This window comes from Pleurodeles waltl, chromosome 11 (assembly GCF_031143425.1).
Source record: "Pleurodeles waltl isolate 20211129_DDA chromosome 11, aPleWal1.hap1.20221129, whole genome shotgun sequence".
NCBI classification, from domain to species: Eukaryota; Metazoa; Chordata; class Amphibia; order Caudata; family Salamandridae; genus Pleurodeles; species Pleurodeles waltl.
This window is the reverse complement of record NC_090450.1, coordinates 72,543,907-72,568,137: the sequence shown is the minus strand read 5'-3', so window position 1 is coordinate 72,568,137 and position 24,231 is coordinate 72,543,907.

Sequence of the window (24,231 nt, the reverse complement as noted above, 5' to 3'; positions counted from 1 at the left end):
TAGTTTCCTACATTCAGGTTACAGGTGACTTTCTCATGGGATGACAGTTATATTCTCTCTCAATGGGTGGCACATCACTGTACACCAGCATGTAAAGACGGTTGGAATGCCATAGAGTATTTCTTTGAGTGTGAGACCCATAGCATTATATAAGCATACCCAAATGTTGTTAAAGATGGTACAATGATGACCTACCAAGAACTATTTCCTGTTTAATGACAAGGTGTACAAACACTTAAGGAGAAGAGTGATGGGCACTTGCTTTACCCCCAGTTATGCTAAGTTGCATATGGGTTGGTGGGAGGAAACAGTGCTCAGAGTCAACTTCCCAGAAGAATGGCACAAAAACATTATTATTCGGACCAGGTTTATAGGTGACCTATTCATTATCTGGAAGGGGTCAAAAGAAAGAGTCAGCCTGTTTATAGAGAAACCCAATGTAAATAAGCTAAACGTACATTTCACCCACACTGTAAGTGAGATGCAGGTGGTTTTTCTAGATTTAAAGCTGTATGTTCAAGACCATACATTACACAGCAGAATGAATAGAAATCCTACTGCAGGTAACACTGTTCTTCACGCTAATATGTTTCATTCAGTTAATCTTAAGAATAGTATACCCTATGGTGAAGCGCTTTGCGCTTGCCGAAACTGTCGTGAGGAGCAAGAGTTTAAAGTAGTGCTGGACCAATTGGCCTAGAGAGTCTTTGAAAGAGGATATAGAGAAGACGTTTTTCAGAAGAGTCTATCAAGAGTGGCCAAAATGGACAGAGAGCAAGTATTATTCAAGAAACTGAATGGAAAGAGAGGGAATTTGAATGAATCAGATTCATTACCCAACATAGCAAAGAACAAGTTACAAGGACAATTTTAAATAAATATTGGTATTTAGTAAACAATAATACTATCATAGGCCCCTCCCTACCTAGCGATCTTGCAACATATGAGAACAATAAGACACAAAGATCAAGCATATCCAGTAGCTAGACATTTTGCAGATGTCTAGGATAACAAAGTCAAAGTCAAATATTTTGTGATTGATTCAAACCCTAAAATCTTAAGGGGTGGAGACAGAGAAAAGGAGTGGCGGAGGAGATTCTTCAAATATTTTGAGGCTTGATTTTAGGAACCACAGGGTTTAAACCTTGATGAAAAATTATACACCCACCTCTAATGAATCAACTAAAGTTGCCCACTGTTATAGTTTCAATTTACTTCTCCACAGAATCTAGAGGAAGCTCTCATATTGTATATTATAAATTGTATACTTTTGATGTTTGTTTTTGTACTTATGGATACATAACCTTTGTGGTTGTGAGGCAGCTACATTGCCACTAGGGCTTGACTGTGACCCACACGCAACACAGCATTTGTGTCAGAAGGAAAAATACTGGCTATATTGTTTATTGATTTTGTCAGTTTGAATTTTCACATTCAATTCTATACAGTTTTCATATTGAATTTTTGTGTTCGAAAGAAATAATTGTATGTAGAGGGGAGACTGGCTGCTTTAGCACACTAGGGAAGGATTCATGTATTTTTTTAGTGTTTTAAAATGCCTCGTAGAGATTAGCATAGTTTGGATTTATTGTGACAGAGCAATTTTGAGGATGAATTTAATAATAATTTGGAATTAATACATTTGCACAATGAAGTAAATGTTGCACCCACCCAGTTCCGATATTTGGATAAAAAGTATAGTATATATTTTATGTTCAATGAAATGACTGGAACTTAAACACATAAATATGGCAGCACTAACAATGTTTCCTATAATGTGAACAAGGCTGGGTTTGGCTGACACATGTTATTCTTTGTTGACATCCTGTTTAATAAACTATGGAGCAGTCTTGCAGTGGCAGCATCCTCTGGTCTATTTGGAGAAAGGGGGAGTGTTTGCTGTATTTCAGACTAGACACACTATTCAGGTTGAAAGTTCCAACATCATATTTCCTTGTCAGGGAACTCCTGGTGGCCCCACACAGGGAACAGAAACATGTGCATGCAGTTTTTTTTATTTATCAAAAACAAACTCCCACTTTTGGGGTCAGTGTTTAAAAAACTAAAAAACTTTGCTATGTGGGTGCACTGAACATGGCAAACCCACAGCAAAGACTCACTGTCTTCAGGGGAACCAGCACAGCAGGCTTACATAGTGGACTGCAGTCTGCCAGGGCAGTCCAGTACTTACTTCCTCTGCCCTGCCAAAACAAAGTCCAGCTCGCCATAGGCTAAATAAGCCAAATAGATATTTTTTAATACAATTGACTCAATTCTCTGCTGAAGTCGTGCTCTCGATATTGTATAAATATTAAATAAACTGCAGTGTACTTATTACAGCTTTCACAGTATCCAAAACGTGTTTTAGAGCTTAACATTGATTGTGAGTATAGTGAAAAGTGTTTTATTTCCATATATTTGAAGCTTGACATGTTGGCTCCAAAGAGTTAAAGCTGAACCTCAGGGCCCAGGTTAGAAAGGTATCTGCACACTCAAGATGAACGTAAGTTTGCAAATTACTTTATGTATGAGGGTGTTTTGTTTGCTATTTATAAAAGGTGAATGTATACTTTTAAATGTATTTGCCTGTGTAGTATTGCAACAATATGGTGCAAACTGGGTCTCTGATCCCACCAAATCAGACAATTCTGGACCTACACCTGCACTCTGTCAGAGGAGCGGCCTGGCTGCCCAAAGGACTCATCTAGACTGATTTGTTGGAAAAGACTGCTGCCCTGCTGTTGTCCTGCTCCCCTGCTGGCCTTTGAAGGACTCTACCTTCCCCAAAAGTGCTCCAAAAGGGCTTGGATTGAGCTGCCTCCTGTTCCTGAAGTCTCAGGGCCAATAAAGACTTAGGCGGTCATTCTGACCGCGGCGGTCGGCGGTCGCCGCCCGCCAAGCGGTTCCCGCCGAAAGACCGCGGCGGCCATTCCGGCTTTCCCGCTGGGCCGGCCGGCGACCGCCAGAAGACCGCCGGCCGGCCCAGCAGGAAAGCCCCTGCAACGAGGAAGCCGGCTCCGAATGGAGCCAGCGGAGTTGCAGGGGTGCGACGGGTGCAGTGGCACCCGTCGCGATTTTCACTGTCTGCAAAGCAGACAGTGAAAATCTTTGTGGGGCCCTGTTAGGGGGCCCCTGCACTGCCCATGCCAGTGGCATGGGCAGTGCAGGGGCCCCCAGGGGCCCCACGGCACCCGTTCCCGCCATCCTGGTTCTGGCAGTGGACACCGCCAGAAACAGGCTGGCGGGAAGGCGGTCGGAATCCCCATGGCGGTGCTGCAAGCAGCGCCGCCATGGCGGATTCCCTGGGCCAGCGGGAAACCGGCGGGAAACCGCCGGCTCCCCTTTTCTGACCGCGGCTTTACCGCCGCGGTCAGAATCGCCAAGGAAGCACCGCCAGCCTGTTGGCGGTGCTTCCGCCGCCCTCCGCCATGGCGGTCATGGACCGGCAGGGTCAGAATGACCCCCTAAATCTATTCAAGAAACTCCTTGTGCATCAAAAATTGATGCAACGCCTGCACCTAACTTGCTACGGAAAATTTGATGCATCTCATACCAGATCAATGCAGCACCTGCTCCTTCTTCTAGCTTGACAAGGATTTTCAACGCATTGTCGCTGGGCATTAAAATATTTCAGCTTTACAGTGAGGAACAAGACTGCGCGCAGAAAAATGACTCAAACCCCTTGCAGCATGGAAAGAAACAACGCATCGTCTGTGCTGCGTCGAAATATCTAACACAACAACTTATTTTTCCACACATCTCCTTCTCTGCGGTCTACGTGCATTGTTATTTTTGACGCATCCCAGGTACTGTGTGTAACAAAGAAACAACTCTTTATTTCTAAGGATTGAGACTCTTTTAAACCTTTTAAAAGTGATATTTCAACGTGTGCTTATTGGATCTTTATTGTTTTTACCTTTTTTTATTCAGATAAATATTATCTTTTTTTCCAAACCTGTGTGGTATATGTTTGTGGTGTTTTCACTGTGTTACTGTATGATTTATTCCACAATTAGTTATTAACACATTGCCTTCTAAGTTAAGCCTCACTGCTCAGTGCCAAGCTACCAGAGGGTGGGCACAGGATAATGTGGATTGTGTTGTGCCTTACCCTGACTAGGACTGTGGTCTCTACTTGGACAAGGGGGGAATACCTCTGCCAACTAGAGACCCCATTTCGAACATAGGCCAAAATGAATCTTTGAAAGTATGAGAAAAGTTCTGTAATGGTGGGGTGGTTTTGCTACAGAAAATAATTGTTGGAAAGTGGAATATTGCTGAGGGCAGGTAAGTACCTACACTTAGCAATAGGATACTAACCCCTACTAGGTCCAGTCAGGTCTCAATAAATTAATCCCTGCTCATCCCATGGTAGTTTGGCAATGAGCAACAAGGCTTAGCTTATCACAAAACAGTAAATAAGTAAAACAAAAAACACAATAAAAATCCAGCACCAATCTATAAAACTAGAGTATATTTTTATCTTTAAAATGACACTAAAATGACAAAAATCCAATCTAGGGAACTAGAAAGATTTTTAAAGATTTAAAGTAATTCTAGTTCTTAGAAGCAAATAGCGCTCAAAGGATTAAAAAAGGTCACACTGGACAGGGACAAAGTCCAGAGTTCAGATGATCCACAATATAACACTGTCACACTTACTTTCAGAAGTGTTTCTTGATATAGGAAAGTGGTCCACAGCACCAGCCAGGGGTTCAGAGGCTCTGGTTTGCCTCTTGGGATCTGGGACTACAACTCCCACAATGCACCTTTTCAATTTATGGAGCTGTTCACAACAGTTGCGCCAAATGTCTCCAAACTTATGGATCTTCTTCCAGACGTTCTTTTTGGGTCCTTGAAGTGTCCACAACTTGATCCAAGGCTCCAGAAGCTCTGAGTTGCTCCTTGGGGGTTGGGACTACAATTCCAAGAATGCACCTGGTCAGAAGCCTCAAATGCCCACTTGGCGCTGGTCAGCAGGGCTCTTCTTGCAGGACTTGATGCAGGGGACTCTGGGCAGATCTTTTGTATCGATAACTTACAGGGTGTCCCTTCTTGAAGCAGAAGACAACAGGCTACGTTCTTTTAGTAGTAAAGTCCAAGTGTGCGGCTGGTGCAGTCCTTCAGAGTGCAGTGTCCAGGCGCAGGCCAGTGGTTCAGCAGGGCAGTCCTTCTTCTTCTTTATCTTGTTCTTTGTAGGAATCGGAATTGTGGGTGCAGCTCTGCCAAATTTAACCTTGTTCCTAGGGTGAAAAGCAGGGGGATTAACTGTCCAATCACAGGCAGGCCACTATCCTCTTGGATGACCACTTCCTGGGAAGTGTGGGAAAAATCAATTCCAGGGAGCACCATTCCTTTAAAATCTATAATGGCAGAAACTGAATTTTGGAGGTTAGGTCTGGCTGAGCCCACCCACTAGTATGGCTAAAATCCTTGACACACCCTTCTCCTGGCCTCTCCTAATCTAATCAAGGGGGCACCAGGTTGTCTGGGTTTGCAGGAAATCGGAGAGGTCCTGAGCTGCTCCAAATGTCCTACCCTCCTTTGAAGACCAGTTTGGCTGCTCTCCCCCATCCTGTTTCACCATCTGCTGAGGCAGATCTCCTCCCCAGGCACTTCCTTTGTGTTTAGCCCAGGCCAATTCACACTTCATGAAGGTAGCCTGGCCAAGCAGCCAGAGGCTATCCAACCAGAGAAGGGCACTACAGAGCTGAAACTGGTTACATTTAGGAAGAGTTCTAAAACTCTTTTCCTGAACTAGTTATATTAAATCCAACAATGGCGAGCTGTTGCATTTATTATAACAATCATTTTGAGACCAAACTTGCCATATCTAGCTCCTTTGGAGGCTTTATTCATTAATATAAAGTCTCTCCATTTTACCCAATGGAACCTATTCACTACAATGAGGGAAAAACAAATGTGGCTATTTTTCCTCAACAGGGGTCATAAAACATATTTCATAAGGTCTCTGCTTATAGTTACACTGCACTCAACGATGGGGCACCTAGGGCACACTTTAGGGGTGACATATGTAAAAATAAGATAGTTTAAGACTTTGGAAGTACTTTTAATTCCAAAGTCGAATTTGCATATAACTTTACTTTAAAAGTAGCCAGCAAGGCAGTCCTGCCTTTATAATGACACTGGGTACCTCAGTAGCGCACCTATGGGTGCACCACCTATGCTTGGGTCCCTAAACCTACATGTCCTACCATAGACTAGGGACTTATAGGTAGGTTGACAAAGACAATTATAATTAGCCTAATATGCATACTCATTATACAGAGAGCACAGGCCCTGGGACTGGTTAGCAGTAACCAGGGCACCATCAGAGTCAGGAAAACACCGGCAAAAAGTGAAAAATGGGGGCAAAAAGTTAGAGGGCTTCTGCAATCAGCCACGTTTTCTCACAATAGTATGAACAAAGTGAACTTGGAAGAAGGAATAGTTTGGTATGATGGTGGTATGGATAAAGCGTGAAAAGGGATGAGAGGGATCTATGTAACTTTGTGACAGTGGTAAATCATCCACAAGTGTGGTTGGCTTTCATGGATGACTATTGAGGAAATTAGGAATTGGACTGGATAATAAATCGGGGTGGCTGATAAAGGATATGATGGTTATTACCTGTTTAATATGTGGGAACACTGAAGGAACTATGAGTTGGCTTTTGTGATTGGCTGAGGCGGTGACAAAGGAGATGGTCGCCGACCCCAACAGATGATTCTGACTAAATTGAACACTAGGTATTTCTAAATGTGGTCTAGGTGTGCAGTCAATTCTAATTGCGCTCTTTATAAAATCCAGTTTTTAATTTTCTCTGAGGATCCCATAACATGGGAATATCATAAATAAGGGACAATTAATGATGAAGAACCATACAGACACATATTAACTACGTTAAATAAGGCAAGATGACTATGTGTATTTGTGGGAAGTGATTTCAAGCAAGAGTTGGAGATTTGAAAGTAACACAGCTTCTTAATAAATTACAGGGATACATTTAAATTATGATGATCAAGATCAGTCGAATTTGGGGAATTCTTGTGATGAAGTATTAATTGTTCTTTCGTGCAGAAGTGAGTGCTATAGGCAATAAATGGTTTACATATACAGATGACTTATGTACAGGAGCATAATACAGTGTGAATTATTACCTACAGGAATAGATCACATATGAAGACTGCCATAATTCAAGATTGAAGAATGTACTGTTGTATATCACGGAAAATAAAATTTCCAAGGAAAATTGTTAAAGTTTTGAGGTGATTACATATAGTGTAGTACGTTAATAAATAGGGGTAACTGAATGAAATGTATGCTAAGTAAAACCAGGAATCACTGCTATGCATACAGGTATTATATTGACAATGTGAGGGTTGTCTTTGTCCCCTGGGTAGTGGGGAAATCTAGACGCTGTATAACTTTGAATCCTTGTATATAGTTTGAATTTGTCTTTGTGTTTATCATAAGTATTAAAACATGATTTTGTATTTTTGTGAATACAGCCCTGAAGAAGCGCAGTGTGCCTGAAACACATGTTAGCTGTATGTGCTGCTTTAAGAAAAGCAACTATTAAAAATTGTGTATGAACGAATAAAAGAAGAAACACAATTTAAACTGTACTCAAGTGGTTTTGAGCGCATCTCAGTATTGTTATTTTTGTTATTAAGTACTTACATTGGTGGGTACCAGCGTACTGAGGTTGGAAGTGCCAGGCAAGAATCCAATCACCAAATTTTGCCAGATATATATATATATATATCAAACCATAGAAATTCACCAGTTATAGTTATCTCAAGTAACTATAATTTGGGCCCTAAGGTAATTATAACTCACACCCCACCATGCGCAGTTATTTGATTAACAATTTTTCTGCAGATGTTACAGTGACTTTATCAATGATGTTATCAAAGATGTCATGAGTGCTGTAAATTGTTGGGTAATTGGCAGTGCATGGCCAGGGCATGAGTTATAGTTACTTGAGATAACTCTAATTATAACTGGTGAATTTCTATGGTTTGATACGTTTAAATTGTGAGCCTAACTATAACGTCCCTGTAACCATTGTTTTTTAAGTACATTTCTATCTTTTTTTAAATTCTATTTCCTAATTATGGCACCCCTGTAACCTTTGTTTTTTTCCAATGAATTTCTAGGATTTTTTTTAACAGCAGTCGCTGGGGTTGCGAGGGGGTCATGCGGCCCCCCACATTAAATTTAATACATGCGCCAGGAAGGTGGTGGTCCCAAGGGCTGCGGGAGGGGCTGTGCACCCCCGTGTAGAATTAGATTGAAGCCCCGGGGAGGTGGTGGTCCCTGGGGCTATGCGAGGTTCGTGCGGCCTCCCACATAAATTTACATTCAAGCCCTGGGCAGGTGGTTGTCTCCGGGGCTGTATGGGGGCGGAATGGGGCAGCCACTCCCTTACAATTCATGAAAGCCCTGGGGAGGTAGTCATGACTGGGGCTGTGAGGGGTCCAGGTGGCCCCATGCATTAAAATTAACAATGCCTTCAGGACTTGGCCCACCCGGGGGCTTCAGAATTACAAAGCACGGGAGCCCCCCCTTGACAGATCACCACGAAAATTTCCAGAAAGTTTATGATGTGATTGCCGATTCTTTATTGGAAAATTTGATGAAGATTTGTCAACCGGCGCCAAAGATATACCATGTTAAAAATGCTTTTTCTATACAAACTAGGTCCTAAATATAACTACCTAGTAGCAACTGCCACTAGGTAATATATATATATTATATATATATTGGCGGTCACCACTATTTAGTTATAGTTGGTTCAGCTGATCCATAGAAATAGCGTTTTTTTGTGTTGCTAATAACTTTGGCACCTTTTGACGAGTCTTCACAAAACTTTCCAAAAAGGTGCTGCTCTTTGACTAGTTTGTACATGGAATGTTTCAAGGTGATCCGTGAAGGGGGGGTGAGAAAAGAGGGTGTCTCACAATGTATAAAACCCCATGAATTTTCCGTAGACATCTTTAGAAATGTTTAGACAAGGCTACAGCAAAAATGAAATTACACCAAAAACAAATCTTTTTGTCACACACACATATGTTTATATGTAGATAGGTAGATAGATAGATAGATAGATAGATAGATAGATAGATAGATAGATAGATAGATAGATAGATAGATAGATAGATAGATAGATAGATAGATAGAAATTATTAATATATAATTCTCTCTCCTTGTGAGTTAAAGGTGCACGGCACTCCAGGACTGCTCGTACTTTTCATACGTTTAGTGATTTTTAGGATTAGTCTGAGATTGCATTTATCAATGACCATTTTAGGATATGCATGTCATACTCTCCAAACCCTTTGATAGTCTTCAAAATTCACATATTTCACGTTATACTCTTCCAAATAAGTGCATCATTCAAAAGCAGAATATTTTAATCATCACAGCTCAAGTGGGCATAAACAATCAATATGTCATACAATCAAAGTTCAAACTCCAATAGAAAGTATTATATTTCCTTTAATAAACAATCCTACTAAACAAAAGTGACATTACTTTTCCTTCATAGCATACAGGCTTACTGAATCCCCCACTTTAGTGGGCATTCATAGTCACTATTACATATGGTCATAAACCAACTCAGGTACTCATAACAAAATCATTACATCTGCTTAAAAATAAATTATTCATAATCAAAATATGATCTCTACATAGCACATGTTACAAAAATCAAACATTGTTTTTCATCAACTTGGGATCACTATGCACACTCTAAAATGTAATATAAAAGGCAACTAGAGTGCCTGAATCAAAAAAAGCCCAAGTGGGCAAAAACACATCCCAAAACATTCACTGCCTCCCAGAGCTATTATGGTATTGAATTAATCCATCCTGCCTAAACTCTTAAATCATTTCTCCCATGCTGTTGTTCTGAAAAGATATTTAAAAGAAACAGCTTTAAAATTGATAACCATTTACAGCAAAAAATGCCAGTTAAATTGATGGAGTCACAGATAGAGAATGTCAATTAAAGACATTTCTTAATCAATGTTCAAACCATAAGGCTCCTTAGGGTCCATTCCTAAAATATACTTGGACTGTAACCTCCTATGATCCTTTTTCCTTTCTGCCTCTTTTGACAGACTCAGTATACTATCAATGACAGTATATTTAAACTTTTGATGGTCCCCATCATGGGATCGGTGAAAGTGGCGAGCTACTGGATAGTTAGCATCACTGTTTTTATTGCCTAAAAGTGCTGGAGGATATGGTTTTGCAGAAGGAGAATAGTTCTGACTACAAAGGAGTTTAGACATGGGCAAAACAAAACATACACTGCAAATTCAGTCCTTCAATTCAATGCTTTTCTTATCTTAATCCTCTTTTTATAGGGTGTATGGATTTCTGTAGCATTCATTCCATTCATACATGCATTGTATTTTCCACATTTCCTAAAACTGTTAGACGGTTGAAACCACTGTTCCCTTCTCGTAGTAATGTTTCTTTTCACTAACAATTCTTACAAGGATGGGGCTTTTCTGAAAGTGATCCGTGGTCTCCTCATGTTTGTACCTATAACTGGTTCATACATAATGAAGTCCCAAACTTATTGAAAATCCTTCTCAATTTCCCATGTTGGTCATGGTAGGTTGCGAGAAATCTAACTTCTTGGTCTTAAGTCTTGTCCACCTTCAGAATCTTAACTCTCCATACGGAATACTATGTTTTCAGTGCTGACAGATGAAAACTACTGGCATGTAGTGTGCTGTTCCCCGTGGTGGGTTTTCGGTACAACTTAGTTGTTTGTTTTGAATCATTCACTAATATTTTCATATCAAGGAAGTTTAACTGTGTTTCACTCCCTTCACTGGTAAAGTTCAAGTTCAAGTTCAAATTGTTATTATTAATCCTATCTACAAAACATTTTGAAGGCCACTCATCCCTTCTCTACAGTACAAAGAGTCCATCAATATATATCCCAGACCACTCATCCATCTCAGGCCCAAGGAGTACCTGCTCCTCCCACCAGCCCATATGCAAATTAGGATAGCTGGGGGCAAGGCAGGAACCCATTGCTATTTCCTTTTGCTGCTGAAATAACTTGCCATGGATTAAAAAGATGTTCTTCGTAAGGCACCACCACATCAACATCATTAGTATTTTATTATGTCTAAAAAGGTTTATTGGGCTAACCCTCAAAAATGTTTCTCTTCCCTCATTCTATCTTCATGATGAATATTAATGTATAATGAGGAAACATCCAAACTCATCATTAGCATATCCTCTTCCCATTCAATATCAAAAATCCTTTTGTGTCTTGATAGACGAAGGAAGATTTACAGCCAGAGGTTTAAAAAAATAGTATGTGTATATAAACTCCTTTTCAAAGAGGCAATCAATCCCTGCTATTATCGGTCTTCCAGGGTGTCTCTTCACATTCTTATGGATTTTAGGGAGAGGTAAAATACTGGTAACTTATGATCACTTACTTTAAGAAAATTATACTCTCAACCGATTAGCAATATTGTCTCCCTCTATTCTAACAAATCAACAAAAAAATCTCTCTTTAACTTTCAGATAATCCATCCTAGTTTTTTAGCACTCTTGATCATTCAATTGAGCATATGCCTCATCCATGGTCATTTCTTTGGTCCACAAAACCACACTGTCTCCTTTATCTGGACCTTTTATTACTCAATCATCTTCCTCCCTACATTTCTGCATCACCTGTCTATACTTTTTATCATACAAAGTACCCTTGTGCCCACCATAACTTCCTCAGTTTTGACACCATCATTTCAGAGACCAGATCTATATTGTCATATGTGATTTGTGATATATATTTTGATTTAGATCTAAAATCCATACCCCCTTTTTCAACCACACATTTATCTTTCTGAGTTATTCTACATCAAACAATTCAATCTAATTTTTGCTGGATTCTTTCTCCAATTGTACTATTTCTTTCAACATCAGAAACTTCCAAATTGCCACATCGGCATCTTTCACCTTCAATTAACTTTACTCTCATCTCACTTTTCTTTAAAACATTGTTTCAATTTTAATTTGCAAACAAATTTTAAAAAAATCAATCCAGGATTGTGAATAGTTAAAGTAGGACCTGCAACAAAACAAAAAGCCTAGAGTTAAAATGTCTGTCTCCTGTTGAGTCAGTATCCAGTCTGTCAAATTAATTACTGTATTTTCCTCTACTGCTATTCTTGTTGCTGTGTGTCATTCTCCATTTATATTCCCTGTTTCCTTCTCTTTCCTTGGCCTCATCTCCTTTGTCTCCTACTCCTTTTTGTCTCCTTCTCCTTTTGGCTTTTGGCAAACTCTTCTTGGTCTGTGATTGCCCTGCCAGTCCAAATAAAAAACAATGGAACTCTTCCTGAACTAATGAACCTGCTTTCTCCACCACTGTACATCCGTTCCGTTTTCCTTCAATTTGCAAACCTGTTCTCAAGCTAAAGTCGCTAAGCGAAACATTCTGTTTTAACGTATTCACTTCTCTGGCCTCTGTTGTCACATACTGTCCAATCTTGTCACAAAAGCATAGATTTGTCCCTTCTCATAGTTCATTTTATCTCTTTGAAATGTCTGTGCCTTCTTTGATTTTATTGTTACCTCATACTCTATCAATCTCGCTTTCATCTCTTGTCTAAATTGACTCACTCGTTCCTTTCATTCCTCCTTACTCAATTGCCTTAATCTCAAAATGAAGGTTTGAGAAATACGAGCTGGCCTGGACTGCTGTGCTTTTAATATCATAAGGAAAGAGAATAACATCCTAACAAATCCACAGAAATAAGCAAAGGTTAAAGGACACTGTAGTTAGGATCAAATGTCTGTTAAATTATATTTTTTAAACTAATAAAACTACTGAAATTCATCAGTTATAGTTATCTGAAGTAACTATAATTTGTGCTGTATATCAACTATAACTCACGCCCCACAATGCACAGTGTTGTCATAAATTATGTCACTTCAGATTTTGCAGTGATGTTATCAGCAAGGTGATGGAACATGGCATGATTGATGTAATATGGGAGGTAACTGGCAATGCGTGATGATGGTGCAAAGTATAGTTATGTTACAGCATGAGTTTAAAACAGCATTTTTTAACTGACACTTAACGTCCCTTTAACGATTATTTGTTTCAGTGAATTTTTAATATTGAACCCCGAGGCCATAAAGACTAGGGGGACAGGGTATCCCTACCGAGCCCATCTGTATTTCTTTTAATATTTTCTGGGCGGGGAAATAAGTCCTGTAATGGCCAATTAAACATTTTTGTTCATGTTGTGCACCCCCAATCAGCACCCTTACTCCTGCAGAACCCTCACTCCTGCAGGAGTAAGATGGTCAAAGGGGAAAAATCCCCCACAGCCAATCAGAATGCTCTATTGTTTAAGTTGTGCTCATGAGACACTCACAATAGTCCTTCAAACCCACCCATCCACAAATACTTTTGAACCTTAATTTCTAAAAACTATTGTTAGACCTGGCAGACCTGGCATCCTTGGCATGGTTTCCCCTGACTTTTTGCCTACTGGCCTCCTGTTTTTCTGATCGCTTTTGCTGGCTTTAGGACTCCGGGCACTCTTCCACAGCTGACCACTGCTAAAGTGCATGTGCTCTTACCTGAAAACATGGTAACATTGACTTATCCACGCTGGCATATTTACGTCACTTAAAAGACCCTAGTAAAGTGCACTACATGTGCCCATGGCCTGTAGATTAAACGCTACTGGTGGATCAGCATTACTGATTGTGCCAACTACTTCATTAGCCCTTGAAACATAGCCCAGGCCCGCCATTACAGAGCATATGTGTGCAGTTGACCCACTTGTCAGGCCCACACCTTCCTTTTTAATGCTTTTAAGTCATCCCAACTGTAGCCCCTGATCAGCCCTAAGGGCAGGGTAAAGTGTATTTAAAATGTTGGACATGTACTTTTATGTTTTACATGTCCAGGTGGCAAAAACTTTTTATTACCTTCTATAATTGTAATCTCTAGTTGGGACAAGATAGATATTTTGATTTTCGTGTCTCTGGACCCACAATTTAAATCGCAATTTATGGTGAAGTTGGATTTTAAGTTGCAAGTCTGAAAATTCCACTTTAACGATTCTGTGCCTCTGCCTCTCTCTGAATACAGGTCTGAGGGAGGAGTGGTCAGCTGGGCTCTTGAGAGCCACACACAAAGAGAGCTGAGTTGTGCCACTTACATCCTGATGACCCATCAACAGGTCAATGGTTCTTCCTGGGTTGAATGGGAGGGAGGAGCTGACACTTGCACCATAATAGGACGTGCCTGTCCCCAAACAAAGGTATGCGTAACACCCTGTAGAGTGTCGGGAGCCAGGGAAGGACGGTCAGGGACCTTGTGCACTTCAAAGGTCTTCCCATTTCAATGGCCCAACTGGGTATAAGTACTGGACCTCAAACCCCACCAAATCAGTCCACTTCTTGACCTGAGGACATTCTGCCTTGCAGCTTTAATGCAGTCTCGACGGCATATCATACTATGCTCACATCTTTCATGCTGTCACTGTTGTTTACCCAATTGTAATCTTACATTGTTACCTTCGTAGCATGTTGGGTCAGCCTGACTATTGAAATCTTTCAGATACAGCGTAATAGCATATGCATCTTCCACACACAATGCAGTATGTCTTTTATTGTCACTACACGTTTTGTTCCCTTCACTACATATAAGCATGCAAATTATTTACAAGGCACTCAGCATAGACGCTTGGTAAAGGAGTACATTTGTGGTATCGTCGTGAGAGAGGTTATCCACTCTCCTTCTCTATAAGGTAAGTGACACACCTTCACTGATTTTTTTGTTCCACTGTTTTCCATGTAATCTTAGAATCAGCAGCCTAACTAGTGTTCTCAACATCTTGTAGAACTTTGTCACACTAGCTGTGATGCAATGTTGGAGAGCGCTGAAATCCTAGGGGAACGTGTGCTTTTATTTGTATAAATCACCAGCACATTGAGTCACTCTGCACTTTGAGATGTAAAGTTTTAATTTAACTCATTTTGAGTTAGGTAACATGTTGAATAATATTCAGAGAATAAACATGGGTGTTTTTCTCGTAGATTTGTTTGTAATGTATGGATTGCCAGTTTATCGTAAGTTATCATATATTTGAGGGAAGCAGCACCTAGCATTATATTGTGCACGCTCACTGCATTTTTTAAAACATTTGTGTCGCATTTTCGTTTTTATCAAAAAAACGGTTGACTTAGTAGCACTGTTTTTACCTTTATGCACCATTTCTTCATGGTCTCGGTTGTTGGGGCACACATTCACTGTTGCTTCTTGGAGTTGTGTGATCTTTACACTTTCCGCAGTATTTGCACACTGCATGAGGCTCCAAGATTGACGCACTTGGGTACAAATGAATCTCAGTGTAACATCTCATGGCATGTTGGACACCAATTTGCACCTGGATTCACATGTTATATACAGTATGGTTATAAATTCCCAAAATGCATTGAGTTTACATAATAACTGTCAACTAGCAACAAATTTTGAATTATTAATTTCTGCTACTATGAGTTTGGAGCAGTATACTGAACATAGTTTTGAAGATCATCATCATCATATCTTAAATAAAGCAACTGAAGCATTGAAGAACATGTTTTTAATTTTGTCTATCTGGTTCACCATTGTAGATTTTACATAAATTGCAGTAGTCAGTGGGTTTAAAAGGTTGCGCACCCTCGGTAATGTTGACCATTTAGTCACCTGCTACTGAAAAATAGCCTTTTTGCCAGGCCCAAATCTTTCCTTCTTATACATATAAGTCACCCCTAAGAAGGCCCTGGACAGCCCAGAGTGCAGGGTGCAATTTATTTAAAAGGCACAACGTACTTTTAAGTTTTACATGTCCTGTTTGTGAAAACTCCCAAAGCCATTTTCCACTACAGCAAGGCCTATCTCTTCCATAGATTAGCATTGAGATTGCCTTATTACATCTTATAATCGAACTGGACCCATCGCCTTCGGAACCACCACTATGCAGCAGTTTTTCTCAGCTCAAGGTCCTCTCATCCCTGTCGACACCAGCGAAGACGACAATTACGGAAGGCCAGACTGCATCTTCGCGGCTCATCTGTACCACTGCATCGCCTCAACTGCGCAACTCATCCTCAACACTGGTCTTTGCATCATAAGTCCCATCGACAGGACCCTCAATGTCGATGCATCAGGCTCTCACACCACAGTCTCACCAAATCTCGGAACCAATGTAGTGCCTCTGCTGCGCAACACATCTTCGACCCAAATCCCTGCATCGCTTCGCAACCTCGAAATAACATGCTTTTTTCAGCGGCTAATGGTGTCCCTGTAGCCGGCGAGCACTTCATCGCAGTCGCATGAACTTTGGACTTTGTCTGGTCCTGCGCAACCAGATAACCATTGTTTAGCACTTTACACTATTTTTACCTAAAACCTTAAAAAATCAACATCTCAAGTTGTACTTATTGGATTTATTTTGTTTTGGTCTTGCATTTTTTTAATTAAAGTCAAATCTATTTTTCTAACTTGGTGTTATATCTTTTTTTGCGATGGATTCACTTTTTTTTTTACTATTTGAGGTGTTGCACAAATACTTTACATACTGTCTCTAAGTTAAATCTGACTTCTCTTTTTCAAGCTACTAGAGGGTGAGGAAAGGATAATTTAGAGTTTGCCTGACACTTACCCTGACTAGGATTGTGGCTGCTGTATGACTAAGGTTCACACCCCACTCAACCAACAACCCAATTTCTAACAAAATGTTCTCAAAATATGACATTAAAGTTGAAAAAACAGTCTATAAAAGAAATAGCCTTAAAAAGCATTAACTGACATGAAACAGTAAATCAGTGCTGTGAAGATAGTACTGAGTAAGTGGCAGACAGAATATTGCTTAACTCAGAAAAATAAATCAATTTCAATTACTGCCTCAGTTTAAGTCCCAGGCGTCCAGCATGTTGTGCATAATGTGAAAGGATACGGTCAAACCAGTTTTCACTTCTGAAACCGGTTTCCGTCTTTCTCCTCACAGTTGTGCTAAGCAGACCGAACAATGATTGTAAATAGAAATTTAACACAGTCCAGTGATTTCTCCCAGAATCAATTTCTGTTTTGTTTACGTTTCCGCCTTTGTAGATACTCGGGAGGACTCAGTTATCTTTGTTTCACAGTGTGTGCACATTGACAACTTTGTTTCAGGTGAATCCATGCACAGAGCAACATCTTCACCGCGCTCCGGGACACTGAAATACAGACACTCGATGTATTTGTCCCTAGTACAGAGGGAGAAATACAGGACAGGATGAAAATAACCTCCACATGAAATTTACAGTATAGCGCTACGCTAATGTGATGCAAATATTAGCCTTCCAGGTTTTGGTATGTTTATTACATTAAAGTTAACACAATCAAACAGACCATTTGCTACACTAAAATAAAACAAGGTGAGCAAATATTTTTGAGATTGCTGAGGACCAAAGTGTTCCTTTTTCCAAAACCCTTTCTTGATATTCCTGCAAATAACAAACAAATAGCAAAACCCAAGTGTATGCATAACCGTGTCTTCACTTTGCACAAGGTGAGCCAATACAACTCGCTGAATTTTTCCTTCTTTCTCCCTCACTTCCCTCCCCCAGAGAGAAATAAAGGGAGCACTATCAGTGCAAAATTAATCTACAGGTTTACGGACAGGCAATGTGTCACCAGTGCACTAATGTGTGCTATGATAGCTCTGGGCTGCAAAGTACTGACCAATGATACAATATTGTGTACTTCATTATTCCTTCATCCTTAGACTTAAAAAATGGGCATCTTCCATACTGTAATTGTGAGTGAGAATTAAGTGCAAAATATCCCAAATATTGCCCATGGGAGCAATGAACAAGCAGGATAGAAAAATAATTGTGGAATGTAACAAACTGAAGTGGATGTTGCATTGGGGTTCCTAAAGAATGAGGGACCTTACATACTAACATTTTGTGAATTGTAAATTTTAGGCGTGGCCCTCTACGCAGGGTCACCATAAACTATTTGCCTTCATGCCTCTACCACTGTTAACAAGTGCTCATTCCCTACAACATGGTAAATTGGCTTTCACCTGATTGGCATATTTAATTTACTCATAAGACCCTAGTAAAGTGGCATACAATATAGTCAGGGCCTGTAAATTAAATGCAGCTAGTGGGCCTGCAGCACTTATTGTGCCACGCACTTATGTATCCTCTTAAAGCATGCCCCAGGTCTGTCATTTAAGCCCAAATGCAGTTTTGTTTTAAACTGCCAATTCGACTTGGCACTATAACCCCCCTTGGCAAGCCTTAAACGTCCCTTTTATTGCATATAGGTCACTACTAGGGTAAGCCCTAGATAGTTAAAAGGTTGGACATGTACTTTTAAGTTTACATGGCCTGGTAGTGAAAACTCCTAAATTAGTTTTCCCTACTATGAGGCCTACTTCCCCTATGGTATAACATTTGGTTACCTTTTTACATTTAATAAGCACTAACCTTTGATTGGGAATAGGTGAACATGTCATGCTTGATGTCTAAGAAATTGTAATTAAAAATCCTCTTTAATGGTGAAGTCAGATCTTCAAATTTTGAAAATGGCACTTTTAGAAAGTTACATTTTCCTGCCCTAACTATTTAGTGCCTGTAACCTTTTCCCAGGCCACATGTCTGGGTGTAGTTGGCAATTGGACTTTGTTTTTTCCCCTCAGACTCCCATACAATAGAGGGATCGGGTGCACCTGGATGGACCCTCAACTGGCAGGTTGGGGAAAGGCAGAGCTGTGCACAGCGCCACTTGCAACTGAATAGACTGTGCCCTGCCTTTTCACAAAGGACTCGTCACCCCTGAATTGTTCATTGGACTTGTTCATTGGAGCCAGTGCAGGGGAAGCAGGAAACTTCAAGTACTTCGCAGGAATATTCTCTTACTTCAAGGAAGGCAGGTGGCATGCAATTAAGACCTTCAGACCCACTCTTCAGTTCACTTTCTGTACCTGAGGAAGGACTCTCAGAGGGCTGCCTGTTGTGTCTATCATAAGCCTGCCTTGCTGCACCTGAAAGAGCTGCTTTGCTACCTGAAGTCTGCATTGAACCCTCATAGGCCTACCCTGCTGTTAGAGCCATCTTCTACTGCTGAACACAGGACTACCAAGGCGACTCAAAGTTGGCTGGCCTCCTGATCAGAGACTCAGGGACATATAAGGGTCCAACCATATCGAATCCGCACCTGGAACCAGCCTAAATCCTAACCCCCAAGTGATGTCTCTCTAGGCGTGGACCGTTGGTGGGGGTGGTATTAAAGGGGTCCAGATAGCCAAATCTAAACGTTTTGGCTAAAATTTGCTCTGCAAATTGAGATGAGACTGGCACCAACCTGTTTGACTATCCACTTGTTGGAATTGCCCTTTTTCTGCATGGTCATCCCCAAACATTTTGCCTTTAAACTCCTGTTTTCTGAACCCATTTTTGTTGGCCTTCAGGACTCCGAGCACTTGATAACTGTTCACCAGTGGTAATGTGCTTGTGCTCTCTCCTCTGCACATGGTAGAGTTGGCTCACACCCAATCAGCGTATTTAATTTATGAAAATATGTCACCTCACACAGACATCAGGCCTTATCCTCCACCCTTAAACGACACAACTGTCGTTCAGCCATGAGGAGTAGCTTGGGTGGTTTAGTCAGTCTTCCCTCCCCTGAGAGGCAGAAAGCCCACTTTCAACCATCAATTATTTTTTTTAATGCTGTGGAAGTTGCCTATCTTGTGTTTACCCTGAGATCAAAAGGGTCTTTCTGCCCACCACCTTCGGGGCAGAATGGGGATTTACCCCAACCATTCCCACCGCATAGACAGGTGCGTAGAGAGGTCCGTAAGATTGGAGGGGGGTGAGATCCGGATCTTCCAACAATCACACTGTTGAAATGCATTACATGACAAGCAGGGCACATGAGAAGAGCTTAAGGGGCAGTGTAAAAGGAGACTGATGCGGATTGGTAGGTCTACTAAGAGAAATAAAACACAATATTTTGTAAAATAATCAACATGTTTCAGGACTTTAAAATCAGGGCCAAAGAGAAAGCATGCATGTGTTTTTTTCTGTGTGCATGTAAATATTCCCAGTGAAACATCGCACTCCAAACGAAAGCATCCATACCCAACAATTTATCAGAAAATACATTTGTGAGGGGGTGTAACACCCCAAACATTACCCCCAAAGCTATGCCTCTAGCCCTGGGGTAGAAAGCCCACTAGACCCAGGGATTGATATTTAGAGAAAAAGAATGGGGTGGGGTTATCCAGCATCTGGCCATATTTACAACCTCTAAAGTCTCAACAGTATTTTTGCCTTCTGGGGTGGGAACTTGGGAACTTACCCCCAGTCTGTCTCTCTAGGATTCACAAACATCACTGGATGCCAAGGATAGATTTTTTCATGCAAAATAATGGAGTGCGGCAGTCCTGTCCAGACATCAGCGCCTACCCCACTCCACTCCTAAAAAACGAACAGCATCCCCATTCCCATATCAAGCAAGAGGAAATTTTGTATTTGTTTGGCAGTAGTTTTGACATATGGGACAACAAAGAAGAGGTCAATCCCAGATTTCTCTCACTTGCTACACTATGTGGGCTCTGTTAGCCAGCACCTAAGGGACCCTACCAAACCTGGGCATATGTGCAATTTAGACATTCAGACGAAGTCAGGATGATGTGGCTTGGAAAACTCCCAGCAGATTTTTTTTTACCCTGAATGCCTTTTGAACATCAAAGTGTGGATCAAAATGGATATTTTTCCAAAACTGATGAGGCAGAAAACTTCCACCCAGTTGACAAAGTCATACCCCCCAGTGTCCCTATGCTTCTCCTGATTGAAACGTGGCCCCCAATATATAGGGGGACCTAAGGCACTCCACAGGATTGGACCAAAACTTTAACTCTTTGGCGACCTCATTGATACCACACTAACTTCACACACTGTTCATCCAGTTGCTGTTGTGGGTATTAGGGTCACCCACCTAAGTCAGGTACCGTTTTTATCAGCGGAAGTGTGAGAATATTGGGAGGAAGGACAGTTGTGGATCACTGTAGATATCGTAAATTTCCACCCCAGAAATTGGAGGCGAATGCTTGTTTTTCTCCAAAGTTTGACATTTACATAGTATTCTGGGTAGGAAAATGTAGGTAGATCCACAGAGAGGACAGCACCATGGATTCCTCAGGGTCTCTACTATTCAGAAATGCCTTGGTTCGGTGAGCTTCCATGGATAACAGCAAACCCCAAGCCCTAATCTAGCAGCTACCCACAGAGGCAAAATGGGTCAATTTTCACAGTGAAATATTGATGTCTATATTGCATTTTCAAGCCTTCCCTGTCGCAGGCATTAGGCCTAGCCACGTAAGGCCTTCCTTATTGGAAGGATTGTGAAATGTTCAAAGCAGGAATTTTTTAGATTGACGCAGATTATGGAACTTGACCATATACAAATGCATGATTTTTGCCAATGTTTTAGGTTTTCCTGGCATTTTGGTTAAAAAAAGAATGTGGAATACTTGCAAGTGACCCTCTCTATAGATCCATCTGGATGTCTAGTTTTCAGCAATGAATGGGATTGCTATGCTTCTCTTGGAGGCTGCAAACATGGGCTTTAATACTGCACCAAACCACATTGAAATTTTTTTATCAGTTTTCAAGGCATAAAACTGATACCACCATGTGCAGTTTTGCAGCCTTTCCCATCACAGGTGAAAGGCCAAGAAACACAAGTATGAGTCTCCACAGATAACAAGCATTGGCATAGCCAATAGGTCTCGTCTTTGGGACCTTATAAGTATTTAGCCATGCAGCACATTAAACCTTTATAAGAAATAAACTGTGTTTGTTCATTCCTTCATACACTTGGCATTAGACTGTAATGGTCAGACCATCCCCTAGAGAGCACCACAATAAAAATAGCATTTGGAAGTAACATGGTCATGTAACCAAATAGTCAACCTCTAGAGGGCATAACCACATGAAAAGAAAATGGCGGAAGCATTGCAGTATAACCATATATTCAGCCCCTAGAGAGCATAGTGCATTCCAGATTTTCAGGGCTAGCAGGCTTGTTAGAATGTTATTACAAACAAGGCCCTTAAAACACAAACTACGCCAAGCTGTAAAGCAAAATCTCTAGCTATGAGAGAGCTTAAAAAGATATTGAATGGTGGGAGAGGTTATGACTTTAGGGTTGCCCAACCTAGTGTGGGGACCCAGAAGATGGGTAAGACAGAAACTGCATGGCATGCTGAACATTTTGGTAGTGGTCCCATCATCCTAGGACCATTACAGGCTGAGTTACGGTCAAAAATGTGTTGTAAAAGGAATGCCCAGCAAAGTATTATGGGCATGTTTCCCGAGTGCAGTGAATATTGCAGTATCATCTCTCCTTCTGTGCTGAGAGAGCCGTGTTGAGAGTTTCCCTTGTGTTTTTTCTATTTAACACTTGCCAGTTTGGATATTTTTCAACTGCTAAACTTGGGAAGAATTTAGCAATGGGGTTGCAAATTTAACCGTTGCTCATGTAAAGTGCTGGTTAAATTGGGACTATATAAAACTGAAAATAAATAAATAAAAACAATTCCCTTCCAGCTTGCAGCCTTTGTCTGGCACCGACACCGCAAAGAAACAGCGAGATGCCAGAGGATGAAACAACATACTGCCACAAGTGCGAAGCGGAGGGGCAAAAGAAAAAAGTAGTGTGCTGACATTAACAAATATAGCTGATCATGCAATAATCCATGTAACAGGGTCATTCTCTAAGGCGGTAGTTTACTATTCACAAAGGATTTACGAGCAGCATCTGTATGAGTGTGGAGTCTCTGCACACACAAAAAAATATGCGGTGACTTCGCACTCGTAAAGATACTACTCGTAAATCCCTTTGTGAATAGCAAACAATCGTAAACTTACAGAAAAGTATAAGTTTACCTTTGTGAATCAGGCCCAGTGGGTCACAAAGCCACTTGGAATTCAGTGTCCATTTTTAGGGTCGAGCGTACAGCACTCTGTCACTGATGTAATCTCTCTGTGGGCTTTTAACCATGCCCATGTCAAGCCCATCAGTTTTGTTGGTTCGTGGGCTTGCCTTTTCAAATTAGCTTTATTTAATTAGTAAAAGGAATGCATATGTCATCCCTTTTCTAGTGTTTAGCCCGCCTCGAGCGCACCGGCCAACTACTAAAAACATACGAGGCTTCATGTTTTCTGTATGATTTCTGCACTACTTTTTTCTCTTTATTTCGTAGGCAGCACGATCTTGCTGGGCAGCAGTAGAGCACTTTGCATGACATCGTCCCCGTTTACATGGATAATTGCACTTTTGCCGGTTACATGGGTAATTGCACTTTTGCCGGTTACATGGGTAATTGCACTTTTGCCCATACTTTTCACTGCAAGCGAACTTTTGTTCCCTTTTGTGTGTTTGTGTGTTTGCTTTGTGCTCATGGCGGCCATTCGGCTCGCTTATGTGAAACTGTTTTACTTTTCGGTTTATGTGTCAAGAAAAGTCCGGTTAAGAGTTTATAAAGCTATTAGCTTTACCTCGAGTAAACACGAGGCCCATTGCATTGCAAATGCTTGTTTACATTGTAATTTGAGATGTTTTACTTGCCTTTTTGCACATCACAAGTTTTGCAAGTGCTAACACCTTTTTTAGACCTTGTTCCCAGTACCATCAGGCTCTACGAAGTTGCTGAAGACATTTGTTTTCTGCAGCATTTTCCGTTCTCCCTTCATCACTTTATCTGTTCTGTTACTTTTTAGGCGCACATATTTATCTTATAAGGCGGACATGCTCAAAGCTATTGTAGTGTTGCTGGCCCGTGACGCAACAGGCCAGCCGACACAAGTTTAGACCTGGGGGGTGTTTGGGGTTTTGCCATTTATTATTTGTTGAATCCCCGGATGAACACTACAGCTATCAGTAGTGCAGAAGTTGCAGGGGTACTGGGACCCAGAGATCTGAGGTTCCAGCTGCACCTCAATTATACCTGTTTTCACTACCAAACACGGTGACGGGAGAGACATTTTTCTAATTGAAACCTTGGAATTCCTCTGCTGAAACGTGGCTAATTTTGTGGCGTTGTGTCCCAAACACGGCACATTTAGCTGTATTTACCAATTACTTTTAAACAAAAAACACGAACTGAAATATAGGAGGATTGTGAT